Genomic DNA, 16038 nt, shown 5'->3' on the forward strand with positions numbered 1-16038 from the left:
AACTAAAGGTTAACCACAAGCTAATGAAACACATGTAAATTTTAAATGAAATATAAATTAAAATATTTTTTCTATATAAGAATACTAAGAAAACTTAAAATATTTTGTGAATCACCATTTAGAAAAATTGCAAAGTTGAACAACTGAAAACTATGAAGAATATTGTAAGGCCTAAAACTAAAAGAAAATAAGAACTATTTAAATTTAACTTTTAAAATGTTATTATGGAGGAAATTAGTATTCGGAAATCTAATGTTATTGGATACTCTAACTCAGCTTCCTTACTCCCAGTTCAAACTCTTAAAAAGTTGTTTTTTTGTGTGTGTTTTTCAAGTAATTTAAACATAATAACGTCCTTGTGTATTACAACTAGCCATGGTATGTATAACAGATGCGAGAAATTTTTCATGAGGCATAATTTATCTTGTAGCATAATGGGATTGCTAAGAATAACATATTTAATATGTTTCAAGACCATAAAATAAAAACACTGAATTTTAAACAGCACCACATACTTTTATTCGGTCTGTTATTGTGGTATAACCAGAATACTGCCTTCTCTCAGGTTGTTTTTCTAATTGGTTTTGGATATTGTTTTCCTTTTTCTAAGAGGAAGGTATTCTAAAAAAAAGTGCTATTAAAATTGCAAGGAAAAAATTCACACCTGCTAGCTAAGAAATACTCGGTTCAAAAGTGTGACATTAAGAATACGTTGACACAAAATTCTGCTACAGATAGCCAACTGCTAAAAATTAGGTAAAACTGCTATTTTACCTAATAGCAAAAATCAGCTATCATAGTTCCTACATGGTGAGATGGTACATTTTTCAGGCAGAACAACACCATTATGTGTCTATGCTTTACTTTCTCATTAGGGCATTTTTAATAACAACAGGAAAGGCTTACTGCCATAGCTAATTCTTATCCCTACCTGATGCTATCCAAGATTCTTTCAGCATCCGCCATTTCAACCAATTAGAGATTTATTTACACTAAAGATTCAATGGTTGTGAGAGAAAAAGTAATTTTTCTGAAGGGCATCAAATGCACTAAAGAGAGGCAACCATCTACACGAGAACTGATGTATCTTTCTTTTTGGTGGTTGTGTTTTAGATTTTGTATTTGGGCCACAACCAGCAGGGCTTTTTCCTGACTTTTCATTCAGGTATTACTCCTGGTGGCCTCAGGGTACCATATTGGATTCTGGGGATCAAATCTGGGTCAGCTGTGTGCAAGGCAAGCACCCTACCTGCTGTGCTATCATTCGGGACCTGAGAAATGTTTTTTCAAACAACATGTGGAATCAATTATGTCCTCTTTACAGAAATCCCATATAGGAGAGAAGTCATAGGAGAGAAGAGCTACTCAGTATCTCTGCTTACAATAGAAGAATTTAGAATCACTGGATGGTGATTAACCCTAATCATCAATATCATCAATCCATATTATTGGCATGCTAGTTGGGATAGAAAGACTCAGTAGAGGGTAGTTAGAACCTTGAAGGCATCATTGCAAAAGAGAACTCATTTTATACACACAAATACAATCATGTTGGTCTGCCACAGGATAATATGGATTCATTCATTCTTGTAATAAGTATTTATTAAGCAATGACCAAATGCCAGGTACTTGTTAGGAACTAAGGAAACATTAGTGAACAAACAGTCAAAACACCCTGTCCTTGTGTAATTTGCTTTATAATAGAGGAAGATGAAAATCAGTAAAATGAGTAGTTAGGAGATAAGTACTATGCAGAAAAATTAAACAGGGAAGGAAATTACATGCAGCAATGCATGTACCTAGTGCAATAAAAGCATTTAAAATATATTAAAGGATTCTTCTCTCCATTAATAGATGTTCAAAAATGATTTTATTGGTTTCTGGATTGAAGTTAAGAAATTACATTTCTTCTTGGGGGAGTAGTAATCTTATCCTGCTACTTCAGAGTATTAAAATAATTTTTATTTCCCAAATGTTTGCTTTGAGACAATAACTTTACATAAAATTATTTTACTTTATGCTGCAAAATGAATATTCTCCCACAAATATATAAGCTCAAGATCCCAAATGCAGGGCCGGGATATGGCTCAGGCAGTAAAGTAGAATATATGCAAAGTATGTTCAAGGTCTTAAGTTTGACCACTGGCATCACATGGATGCCTAATTGGGAATGGCATTTAAATAAGGGGGAAAATTATTGAGGGAGGGAGATCCCAGCTGTAGTAATTTTATGGCAGGGTTAAGATTCAAAAGTAAAACACCTAATTCCAAAATCCATTCTGCCAGATTCTGTGCCTATTTAGTTTCTATGTTTCATTAAGTTAAAAAAGGAAAATTTACTATTGCTCCCATGGGACCTCGACCCCTGCCCATATCACTACTTCATCTCCTGCTCTGAGAACACTAGTCTATGTACCTATGTATTAACTGCTGAATTTTAACAAACCCTGAGACTTAATCAATAGAACTGAGAACTTTTGTTGGAATAAGCAATATAAAGTAAATTTGTTATGTGCCTAAGAGGCTCGTCGGGACTGGGAGGGAAACTGGGGATATTGGGGATATTGGTGGAGGGTCATCATACTGGTAGTGCTGAAATACTTCATGCTTGAAATAACTGTATAATGAACAACTTTCTAAATTATGGTGTTATTAATAAAAATTAATTTTAAAAAATGGAACTGAGAACTGAAGAGAGGGATGGGGTAAGAGAGGATAATATAGAGGGATGTCAAACTATGGTGGATGGATTGGCACTGTTCTTCTGTGAGTATAAAACAATGACTCAAAATTCTGAAAAGTCTCGCCCTCTCCTCTCTGGAAAGAAAGATGGCAGCCGCACGGGAGCCTTGTGGACAGCAGGTTTGAGCCGGGGGTCGGGGGCAGCAGGGACCTCATGGGAAGGGGGGCATTCCGGTCCATCCTTCACGCCCAACCGAGGTCACCAGCTGCCCCCCACGAGTGGCTCTCCGGCACGGCCATGACTCCAGAGCACAGAAACCAACCTCTTAACTATCTAACTTTTAATAGAAATTCTTCCAGGGTTAATAAGTAAAATAGCAGAAATCCACGTGGCCGCGCGACATCATTTAACTCTTAAACCCAGCTGTAGAAAGCAAATCATTTCACAACGCTTTTTCAGCATGTCTGATTTGGGGGTGGGGGTCGTAAACTCTAAATAATAATGGTGCATCCTTTATCGAAACAATGAATCTAGTCAAAGTAGATAGAGTGTTAACTAGAACTCATCTGCCTCACAGGGATTGGGAGGGGTGGGAGGTGGGGTCCTATTGGGGTTCGCGGTTAAAAATAAGTATTGGTAAAGGGAAATGTGTTTGATATTTACATGACTGAGACCTAAACCTGAAAGCTCTGTAACTTTTCCCACAGTGATTCAATAAATAAATAAATTTTTTAAAAATTCTGAAAATTCTGATATCTCAATAAAAATATAAATTCAAAAAAAATGTTAGATTTTGGCCAAAGATATAGTACAGCAGCTAAGGTGCTTGCTGGCCTTACACCAGGCCTACATTCTAGTTCGATCTCCAGCACTGCACATGGTCCCCCAACCACTCCCAGGAGTGATCCATGAGTAGAGAGTCAGGAGTAAGTCCCAAGTATTGCTGGATATGGCCCAAACCCTACAACTACCAACAAAAAAAGTTGGGTTTTAAGATTCCAACTCCTCAAATTAAAATGTCTACTGCAAACAATTTCTTTGAGTTTAATGATGAGACACTACCACCACCATCTGTTGTTGCAGTGTTTCCCAAAGTGATCAACAGTCCGACAAACTGCAACAATTATGTGCAAATAGTTACCTTGGGTGCAAGGGGCAGGGGGCAGCACTTTCTGCCATTATTATTTCACTTAATAATGGCAGAGTGCCAGGTAGTCGCTAAATTAAATTGAGGTTTCTGGAAAGGAGGTGGTAGGCCAAATAAGTATGGAAGCCTTTGTTTTCAACTATCTTTTTTTTTTTTTTCTGGCATGGTTATTAATTGGTCTTTGCATACTTTTTAAAATTTCTTTTTTTTTCTTTTTGGGTCACACCTGGCGATGCACAGGGACCAATCCTGGCTCTTCACTCAGGAATTACTACTGGCTGTGCTCGGGGGACCATAAGAGATGCTGGGAATCGAACCTGGGTCGGCTGCGTGCAAGGCAAACGCCCTACCCTCTGTCCTATCACTCCAGCCCTAAAATTTCTTTTTTTATTGAATCACTATGAGCTACACTTTCATGTTTGAGTTTCAGTCATACAATGAATGAACACCCGTCTTCCACCAATGTACATTTTCCACCACCAATGTCCCCAGTCTTCCTCCCCAACCCTTGTCCCACCCCTCCTCCTGCCTCTATGGCAGACAATTGCCCTCTTACTCTCTCTACTTATAGGTATTATGGTCTGCAATACATATAGAGAGAGGCCATCATGTTTGGTCCTTTATCTACTTTCAGCACACTTCTCCCATCCTGAGCAATCACTCCAACCATCATTGACTCCGTGATATATTCTCTATACCAATAGCCTTCTCCCCCCGACCCCTCTTCATAAGAAACATTTTGTTCTTTCCTCAAGCTAGTCTACAGGATTCATTTTACTACCATTTGTTTGGGTATCTTGAGTATACGTGCAGTATGAACACAAAAATGATATTAAGATTTAGCATGTAAGAATCTGAGAAAAACATCATGCCAGAAATCGTAAGTTTTACTTTCTTGAAAATTAAAAAAATAAGACAAAACGTAAGTGTTTATTGATGTCACAACAAAAAAAGCTGAATAATACTAGCCAGAGCAGTGGAAGAAAGGAAAAATACCCTAAAGAAAAATAACCTTGTAAAATTCCTTGTTTTGTCTAACCTTGTTAAGTGCCCTTTTGTTGCTATCAGCTGATTCCTTTTCAGTTTAGGCACAATTCAAATGCTTAATGTATATAAATCAACCATCATACACTGTACCTCAAACTTATACAATACCATGCCATTTTCTCAATAAAAACTGGAAATTTTCAGATGCCTAAAAGTTATGTTATCAGGACTAAAGAGGTGAGACAGAGATTAAGACACCTGCTTTATGCTTCGCCAAGTGTCATTAGATTCCTGGCACCACCTATGGTCTCCCAAGCACTATCAGGGGTGATACCTGAGTGCAGAGTCTAGAGTAAATTTTGAGCAAAGTCAAATTTTCTCAAAAAGAAAAAAATATTATATTGTTTATTATTTATTAAATTAATGAAAAACAATATTTTGATTTGTCAATCTTACTCTTTATTCGCTAAGGCATCAAGTCTATTTTGTGCTTGCTTTAATTTTCATCTCTATTTTCAGATATTCTTTCTTCTGAAGCACCTGCACTTATAAATTTGCCATTTTCCTGAAAGTGCTAGAATGTGCATGCCACTGACAGCCAAGGCTAAAGAAACAAACAGGTCTCTGGCACCTTAATGCACTGTCTGCCTTCTTAACCTATTCCCCTTCATTTTCATCTACTTTTAATTGAATATGCAATGTAATAACAAGTTTAAAAACATTTTTAAGATATATTTGCATAACTCCTTTCATTTTTGCATATGCATATGCCACACTGCCTGGATTATTGCTAGTTAATGTTCCACATGGAATACCTGAAGAAATGACTAAGAATTTTAGGAAGCATCTTCTAATTTACACAAAAGGAAAAGGAGAAGCATAGTGTCACATCTGAACAAACTATGAAAAGTTATAGGTAAACAGATGACATCATAGGACAGTGGCTGTACTAACATCCTGTTCCAGACAGTCTGTTTTCATGCATATGTACTGGGAATAGTGGCAGGGAGGAAGATGAAGGCCCTGGCCTCTGCTAGTAGCAAGGATTATGATGGATTCAGACCTGTCCTAGAGGTGACAATGATAGGAGGCTGGCAGGGTATAAATAAGCTTTGAGCATAATAAATTAAAAAAGCTGAAGGGGAGGGTAAACAAGGATGCAGAGTTGGCCAGAGAGAGAGAGAGAGTTATGTGTTATTGAAGGGGGAGGGGGGATAGGATTTTAATCAAGAAATTCAGTGAGAATAACAGAGTATTATAGGCAACGCTGTCTGAAGACCCATTTCAAGGTACCTCCAAAGAGGAGAAAAATTTTTCAGACAAGATGTTAAATAAGTGACAAGCTCTCAACGTCTTTGGTCATCCAAATCTATAATAACATTTGTCCATTTGACACATGATCTTGCACATTCGTTGTGCTTATTAGTTGCCGACCTAGTGAAATTATGTTAAGCAGCTAGTCTTACAAATTGTACAATTATGGACATGGTGGGCTTTTGTATTCTTTTGGGGTACATCATAAGAATATGAGTTCTTGAGAGCTGAGATTTGGAGAAGACTCCTCCTCTGCCCTTAATCCTCTAAGAGGTGACAAAAGCCACTTGGGATTTGTCAAAGCTCTTGTTTACTCACACAGCCCCAAAATATCATTCCCTTTTCCTGTATAGCAAGTGCCATCTTTCATATTAATTCTTTAACAACTATCTGCACATCTGTATATTAGGAAAGTCACTTCTCCCTGTGACATGGCGAATGAGCATACTTCATCTACTCTAAGACCCAGAAGTCAATCACCAGCTCTCATGGTAAACAGTAAGGGCCGATGTAGATTGTGAACATTACCATGGTTGGAACTGCCTTTCGGGAGAAGGAGTCATGTAAATATTGACTGTACCTCCATTTTTAATTAAAAAAAACCTCTTCCTGCAGTAATATTACCTCAAATTATAGGCCCTTAGCCTCTGGGGTAAAGAGAAGAGGGAAGGGAGAAGAGAGAATAGTGTTTAAAAAAAAATACCCATCAATATAAAAATGTGTAATTTAAAACTGAGTTTAACAAAGGAGGTGATAAAAGTAATCAAGTAGTAAACAAAGGGCAAGAGAATTAATATAAACAATGAACTAACAGGATTGCTAATTAGCTTGCTTTTGCAAAGAAGATTTGATTTCTCCCATGAAACCAATGGTAGTGACAAATAAGTCTGACCTTCCAAATGTCTTCAGGTATAATGTGATATAATCCCCACATTGCCTATAAAAGAAATGTCACAGAATCACTGTGTGGTGCTGAATTACCACGGATGCCTCTAAATCACCTTGCATGAGGTCTATACTCTGACAATGGTCCTCTATGTTTCTTAGGCTTTACAATGTGTCTGAATTGTTTCAGAGCAGAATTCTCCAACTGAAAAAGTTGCTCAACAACTGCAGTAGCAGGAGCAATGGGACTGGAGGACAAAGTGAAGAATACTGCTGTAGCTAAGCTAGATCGGCAACTTTGTTAAATGACTCATAAAACTCAGACTTGTCTCCTAATATTTTTATATCAAAGAAGTCATACAGGACTGGAGAGAAAGTACAAGGATTGAGACACTTGCCTTGCATATGACCAACCCTGGTTTCATCTACAGCAAGACCTGGTTCTCTAAGCACTGTGCTGGGAAGAAGCCCCTGAAGACAGAGCAGGGAGAGGACCCCAAGCATCATGGGGTGTGGCCCGAATCACCTACCCCACCTCCACCTCCACCCCATAAAAAGTCAGTCAGGACTGACTACATAATTTTCAGGTTCTGGTATAAAATGAAAATGCAGAACCTCCTGCTCAAAGCTATTCAGAACATCGAGATGAAAACAGTAGAATATTAAACCAAGTGTGGACACTCTCTAAATGCAAGGATTCAGCTAACTGCCCAGGTTCCAAATCCATGAAACCTGCCCTGAAACTATATAAAACAATCACATGCTCATGAGTCACTCTGTTTGAACTCCTGTTCTAAAAGTTTCTGTGCATTTTCCTTTATGATTTATATCTCACAGATACAAAATAGTAAGAAAAGTTTGAACCATAGCATGAGCTATAGCTGAAGAATAAAGAAAAATATGGGTTGGTGACTTTGAAAAGAAACAAAGCCCCTCTCCATTATCATCAGCAATTTTTAAAACCAACCTAGGCAGAGGTTGGTAAGACCTTATTTTTCATGTGACTGCAGTAGCTACAACCCAGCCCTATGTGTGGTACCTCAAGTGTTGCCTGGAGCACAGAGCCAGGAGTAGCTTCCTGAGCACTACTCGTGTGACCCAAGCATACCTCCCCCTGGCAAAAAAAAAAAAAAAAAAAAAAACTTACCGGGAATTTCAGTTGCTTACAGATCAAAGCACTTTAAATAAAATCTTCGGCCTCATTTATTCAACATGCCTAAATGTCTATTGCTATAGCCAAAGTTCTATTTTAAGAAGTGATGTTCTCCAGAAAAGTCCATCTTCCCACTCACAGTCCCTGTACAGCATTGGGTATGAGCAGTGGTCATCCATCTGCAAGGGACTATCGCCTACCGGATGTCCTTTATACATTTATAAACACATATGAGAAAAATTATATAAAAATAGGATTATAATTTTAAACACAATATTATGTATTTCATACAATCTGACTGTCTAGAAAATACTTCTCGTGCAAAGTGGTTTTTGCAAGAGTAAGTAAAGAGCCCACTTACAGCTGGAATGCCCAGTATACCTTCCTTGAGTGGCAACTATGTCTGGAAACACAATGTCTGGAATATTCCATTTAGAGGATATTAATAAATGAGTATTTTGATAAGAATTTTCAAATACTAGTTCCCTTAATTAGTCTGCCATTTATTTTTATATTCCTACATTAGGTGTGTCACTTGAGATATATGTATATTTTTATTGATTATAACTATACTTTTCAGAATAATTTATACCAACAAAATTTAAATTGACATTATTGCTTTGTCCATGTCTAGCAAAATTGTAATTAAAACTGAAGCATAAACGAAGCAATTATTTGGTGTAATGATTCTACCTCCACATGTAGACACTGTCACTGTCTGTCCTTCTGTTGTTCATTAATTTGCTCAAGTGGGCCCAGTAATGTCTCCATTTTTGATACTTGTTGTTACTGTGTTTGGCATATTGAATATGTCATGTCATGCGGGCAAGATACTCTCGGTAGCCTGCTGGGCTCTCCAAGAGGGACAGAGGAATCGAACCCGGCTCAGTGGGGCTGGCTGCATGCAAGGCAAATGCCCTACCACTGTGCTATCACTCCAGTCATATAGACAAACGCCCTACTGCTGTGCTATTGCTCCAGCCATGTAGACAATGTATATGAAAGTAAACACACACACACACACACACACACAAATATGCAGAGGTAGTGCTGGTTTATTTTTTAAGTTAGTATGAGTGATAGAAGTAAACAGAAATAGTACTATAATTCCAAAGATAATAAATTATTCAAAATTATAAAAACTTACTATTTTTGTTCCTCTCTTAAAAGTATAATAGGAAAGATGTTTTGAATCTGTCTTATTCACTGTTATGTTCCCTGTCAGTGCCTGTTGCCTACTAGATACTTAATACTTGTTGAAACGACTTGAATCTGTATGATCAAAACAACTTATTTGTGTTTTACTTTGTATTTGTATGGTTCTGGATGTTTGGGCCACACCTGGTGGTGCTAAGGGCTTACTCCTGACTTTGAACTCAGGGATCCCCCTGGCAGACTCTGAAGACCATATGAGGTGCCAGGGATCAAAACTGGGTAGGCTGCATTTGTCCACTGATTCTAGAATTGAGAAGAGGAGCAAATGAGAGACGTGGCTATACCAGGAAGACTAATTTCCCTTATATCACTGGTCCTTTTATTATTGGAATATAACATCTATAGTCACTGTGTCTAGAAACTCTAATGAAGGCATTGCTCTGAGTCTCCTATTCCTGTAGCTCATGTAATCATAACATTAGGCCTCCTTGAGATAGCTGGGACAGTGATTAAATTCTTCCCAGAACTTAGAAAAGGCTAAAGAGCTTTGTGGAGTAATATTTCTAAGCACTCTCACTATACCAGAATCAATATCAATATGCTATCAGTATGTGCATTAGTCTCACAGTCAAACAAAGAACAGCTCTTAAAGTCCACTAAAGATGCAGGATAGCATCTGCATGGGGAATGAGCACAATGATGCAGAGATGACTGTGTCAGCTCTCCTAAACACAAAGTTTCCAGGATGTAGCACAAGAGAATCACATGTAGACTTCATCAGAAATAGGCAGGGTTGATTCAGTCACTAACACAGTCAACAATATTATGTCTCTATCTATAAGACCCAAGAGATGGATTAATTTTAGATATAATTTTCTGACTTGAAAAAAAAAGTTTCTTCTTCTATTCCTTGTATGTCTTTGTCTGGTGCCAGAGAATATAAATACATTAAAGTTAGCAAAGAACTATTTACGAAGCTGATAACACAGGTACAACAATTCTGAATCATTACTGACTCAAGTAAGATTGCAGTTACAGTTCTATCAAGCTCACACTCATTTGTGTAACATTTACTCATATCCTGCTAGAAAGATTTGTCAACCTAAGCTAGTGGAAAAAGATCTGAGAATCAATTCACATAACTTAAATCTTGAGGATAAGAGATTCTGCCCAAGATTATGACCAAGAACATGCTTATTCCTGCAGTAGATCACAGAATTTCATGATTTCTGACTTTCCAACTAGAATAAAAAGCAGTAAGGTGAATGCGATATAGTGATGATGACTAATCTCTAAAGTTTGCAGTTAAGATACCATAAAAACTAAGATAACTGTGAGTAAGCATGTGAGCATCATAGACAAATCATGTTGGTTCAAAATCTGGATGCAATCACTTATTTACTGTATGACCTATAGTTGCTGGTGTGATCATTAGAACTGGAGAGATAACACAGCAAGTAGGGTGCTAGCCTTGTATGGGGGCCTGACCTATCTTTAAGTCCAGCACCCTATATGGTCCCCCAACCCCTTCCAAGAAATGATCCCTCAGTTTAGAGGAAGGATCAGTCTAGAGGAAGCCCTAAGCACTACTGGGTTGTAATCCCAAAAGACAAAATATAATCAATATTTTTATCATTCCAACCATGACCTACTTATTCATGAAGATTTAATTTCTCTCTGTCTTTTTAATTCAGCTTTTTTTAAATCCATAATGTGAAGCATGGAAGCTCCTGAAAGGCTTCTGGGTTTGGCCACATTGTCATGTCAACAGGACTGTATTCTTTCGCTCATCACCATGAAACAAAATTTTTTAAATTCTAGAAAGTATTAGTGGCACACCAACAAATGCAATTATAAAGCAACCTCTCCCTTCCCCATATACACATACATACCCTCTCCACCCCGTGGGAATATATTAAAACTAAAGCAACTGAAATAGCCTTAACCAGTAATTAAGACATGCAGCAAGTCAGGCTGTGGCCCTCTGCAAAGAAATCCACCGCCTGGGTGACAGCTCCCATTACCAGAGCTTTGTTCTCCTGAAGCCAAAAGAACACAAAGCACTAAGTTCAGGAACTGTACACATATTGTGAACATTTGTGGGGATAGGGGCGATCACCAGCTTCTCTGCGCAGGGATGCAATGCCACCAGAGAACTGCGTCAGACCACATGTACTAGCACCTTCCCACCCTCCTCCAACTATGACTCCACTTTTTCTAATATTGTCCTTAAAGGATCTAGCTTCTGCAACTTCCAGTAACAGTATAAATCACCCTGGATGAAGCTTCTGGGAACACTATTAGACAAAAGGAACGAAAAATTAGCAAATAGAAAATTCAATAACATACTGCCCTTCATTATTACTACTCCCAACAATTTACCGTTACCTAACAAGTCTTTTTTTCATTGCTTTCACTTGGAAACATTACTTTAAAAGCTTTCTAATGGGAAATGAATTTCCCTAGATTCGTAATCCAGCCAGTAGACAAACCTTCCCTTCCCCCATCACCATCTAGCAACTCCTCCCTGTCACCTTAGAGCTTCTGACTTAGCTGTGTTCACACCCAGAAGTCCCAATAGAGCTTTCTCCTCACATTATATGACATAGAAAAGCAGGCGGTGAACAATTTATGCTCCTAAACGCTAGCAATAAAGCCAGGTTGAACTGACCTCTCCCCTCCCATCCAACTGCATGTCAGCCATATGAGCTTAAAGGACTGAGAGTAGCATGTGTGTGATGTATATAAACAAACTAATTAAAATCTGAGGTCTTTCATTCCAGCCAGTGCCTAATGGGACCAATATGCTCAACTGTGCAAAAATAATCACTTCAAGCTGGCTAGAGGTATTGCTTTACCGGCTTCCTATGATACATCTCTTTTAGACTCAATAAAGCTCCTAAAAAAATCAACAACTCACGGTTTGCCATCCTTTCCAGTAAGACATTTCAAATAAAAACTATCAACTCAGCAGCACGGAGCCAAAAGACCACTCCCTGATTACAAGTGGACATATTGATCAAATGAACTGACATGTGCCTCCTCCTTTCTCTCCCTTAGTAGCAATCAGAGCACCAGGGAAATCCATTTCATTTCCAAAACAAAAGGCAACACACTGCACCTTTTCTGATGCTGTCAAGTCACATTTCTGGATGATGATGATGATGATGATGATGATGATGATGATGATGATGATGATAGTAATAATAATATTGTGCTACTGATAAAGCTAAGAGTTGAAATGAAAATGGACACATGTTTATCTGAGTTTCAGAAATGAGGTTATGACTGAGCACAGACATCTGTAACCGAGGACCATATTCATTTTATCAAATTCTGGTTAAAGTTAAGCAAAAGATTACAAGATGCCTGCCACTTCCACTTCCAGAGCCTCTCCTCAGGGTTACCCTTTGCTGAACTGCCGCAGAGAGGAGACTTGTTACAAGTCAGCAGCAAACAACTCCAGCTATTTTAAAGACTAGCTAAAGATGGAAAAACATTGTGGCAGTCCAGCAGCTATAAAGGACAAGGATTGAAGAACTACCATATAAATCAAAAAGGCTCAAGTAATTTCCTTTGGTTTGGTCTTTATATTTTCAACAAATTGCCTTAAGTATGTAAATGATTTCCTTTCACATTAGGATATATTAAATGCTTATTCAGCATTCATTCCCTCCGATGAAGAAACTGAAACCCAACCTAGGTAAATACTGAATTTCATACTGCAAATTACAAAATATTTTATAAATCTAAGCACAAATAGGGACCAAATACCTCTGCCCCAGAAAAATTATTTATCGTCATAGTGTTTACATATATGAACTACTCCTTTTAGAGGCTGTTTTGAATTCTGCAATAGGAAATTACCTTATGTTTATTTTTAAAAATTCTACAAGAACACTAAAAAAATAACGGCTAAAGGGACAGCAAGAATAATTCTACTTATTTTTATTCTTCTATGACTCTTATAGGCCTTTGTCTTAACCCAGCAGACTGAAAAACAGATTTAGGTAAAACAGCCCTCCTTTCCCTAGTCCATTTCAAGCAGACAACACTCCCCCACCTCCGCCTTAGCAGACATCGACTAACCAACAAACAGCCATGCAATTAAGGCCCAGACATTTAACACTCACCATCTCCTGCTCCCACTGTCTTCTTTTGATGTTTACAGCACATCTGTAGGATGCAATACTAGAAGATGCCTTGTTTGACCTGCTGCATGATGCTGTGACATCAGTTCAGATGATGCAGCTCATTATGGGAAAGACTGCTGTTGCTATGGCAACTGGGATGTGCTAGGAATCCTTGCTGCATTTCCAGTGGAGGCTGAGACAATACGGAAGCGCTGTAAGGAACAGACGATATGCAAAATTTAGACCAAAGGAAGAGGATCTCTGATTTTATCCACTGATTTAAAAGGGAATTTCTAAACTAAAGGCACTTTGGAAAAAAATTAAAATGACCTCCTTCTTTGTTGTTACATGTCTAGGAAAGATGGAGAGTATTTACTATTAAGCAAATAAAATTCAAAATGCACAATGCACAATTCAACCACTTTTTCCTCTCTGTATAGAATTATGATACTTTTTAAAAAGTTGATAAAAAGAATTTTTGCTCATCTGCCAAAGACCAAAAATACAAATCATTTTTTTTAAATTAAAGATGGAACAGAAACAACTAAAAAGTAAATAGGCTCTTGTTTTCAAAATACAGGCAAACTCCTAAAGGCTTTAATTGTCCAAAAATAGGCAAACTTCGACCAATAAAGTTTACCCTAATCATTTTCTCTGAAGAACACCAACCCACAGAATTTTCTCATGCAGATTAGTTCCAACTCTCACTTGAATCTGTATAGGCAGGTGGAAGGAGATTTAGAATCTGGGGGGGTTGGGGTGGGGGGCAGGGGAACATCCTACACTACCATTAGTGTCTAGGTCTCTTTCCTTGGCCTATAGGGAATGTCTCCCACTCGTAAGTAAAATTTAAGAGGGTCTTTCTGAAACCAAACTAGAGGTTGGAACAAGTGGCAAATACAGTAGACGCTTGCTAAAAAGGCAACATTCCCAAATACTGGGGTTCTGCTTTCCTTTCTTTTAGAGCAGGAAGAAATTGCTCATGCTCATCCTATCTCCACCTCTAACCTCGCAACACCCCCCCCCACAAAAAAAAAAGGCCAGGATTGTTTGAAAAGTTCAAACAATTTAAACAAGGCATGGTGAGGTATTTCTCCATTTGGCTAAAAAATATATATATTTACAGCAATTAATTTCATTCTAGCCCTAAACAAAGACGAACATTGTAGGAAAAGAACTGGGGAACAGACAGAGCAGCTCCCTCCGACATATTTAATATTTGCAGACCCACAGAGACAGACAATCAAGCTGATCTACATCCATTCTACCTTCACACCTCTGGGGGAAAATGCAAAATCTAAAGAGATGATTATGTTGTCCCCTCCCACTGTGCCCTTAAATGGTACTGCTAACCAACAATGGAGCAGAATGGGGGTGGAATGGCAGAAGGAATTCAGGCAGTGCCTTGGAAAATAGGGGTTGATCAAATGCCTGGAAGGTGCCAAGACACAAGCAGGGTGCACCATCAGCTGTGCACAGAGCAACTGTGACCTGGATAGTGGCAGGTCCCAGATCAGGCCGCCCAAGATGTGCCAAAGTAGCATACTAATTATTTGGAAATAAAGAAAACAGACAGTGAATGAATGATACCCCAAACCTCCCTTTCTTTGTAAAGCAGACCGTTTTTCTGGCCCCCCTCTCTTTTCTGTTCCCTGTGAAAGCAAGAAATAAATCTATGTGAAAGTTACCCTCCCTGCACAGAGACAGGGAGAGACCCTTATTGTCAGTGAGATGGAAAGTTGCATTATAAAAACTGCCTAGGACTGAGGATATAGGTCAGGGATGCCTCACTTTTATGAGGTCACACTTAATTCCTGATATTGACCACTCCCTACCTCAGATAGAATGTCTGCTTGTCTCACTAAATTCACTGTCCATACAAAAAATTTCAACAATTTCTTTGTCCTCCTCTATAGACTCATTGCTTCTTTGTCCAAAAATTATATAAACTAACTACTTTAGTCATTCACCCATGCCTTATACAACTCCATACACATGAAATTAAATCTGTCATTTATCTTGAGATCTCTCATGTCAATTTATGTTGTCATCCAAAAGAACGAAAGGAGGAGAGAGGGAAAGCTTCTGAAATTTTTTCCCAAAGTCAAAAGTTGGGATTATTTTTCCTTCACCTAAAGAGGAACTAGGAGATGAAAATCAAAAGATGGATCTCTGTCCAGGCGTGATCTTGTTTAAGGACAGAGCCTCACTTCAATATTTTATACAAGTACCCAACTGAGGGAAGGAACAGGCATAACTCCAGTGCACTGAAAGCATTGGTTTAAGATTCAGGAAACACAATTATTCTACTTCTTCCAGTGCGCATATGTGACATTGGGCCAATCAATTAACGTCCCTGTGACTCAACTCTTTTGATCTGCAGAGATGATGGACTGAGCTAATAACCATAATTTTAAGTTCCTTTATTGGCAGTGGAACATTTTCTTCTCATGACAGACTAGAGCTGGATTAACCAGATTAAGAGAGATAAGAAGCCCAGAGCCAAGACTAATAACCTGTCTCAATCCCCAACCTTCACTTCATCATGGTCCCTGGTAGACAGATCTGAAGAGCCCATCAC

General features: G+C 38.3%; 1 protein-coding gene across 2 annotated transcripts in view; it reads right to left on the reverse strand.

The window, feature by feature from the left end:
- Positions 1 to 13643, reverse strand: part of AKAP6 (A-kinase anchoring protein 6) — a 562035-nt gene extending 548392 nt beyond the window's left edge. The window contains exon 1 of one of the 2 annotated variants that reach the window (XM_056134199.1): positions 13458 to 13643. The gene's annotated coding sequence lies outside the window, so the exon portion shown is untranslated. The remainder of the gene's footprint in view (positions 1 to 13457) is intronic. The other variant, XM_056134200.1, reaches the window with a different exon arrangement.
- Positions 13644 to 16038: the final 2395 nt, after the last annotated feature.

This window comes from Sorex fumeus, unplaced genomic scaffold, assembly GCF_029834395.1.
Source record: "Sorex fumeus unplaced genomic scaffold, SorFum_2.1 ptg000098l, whole genome shotgun sequence".
NCBI classification, from domain to species: Eukaryota; Metazoa; Chordata; class Mammalia; order Eulipotyphla; family Soricidae; genus Sorex; species Sorex fumeus.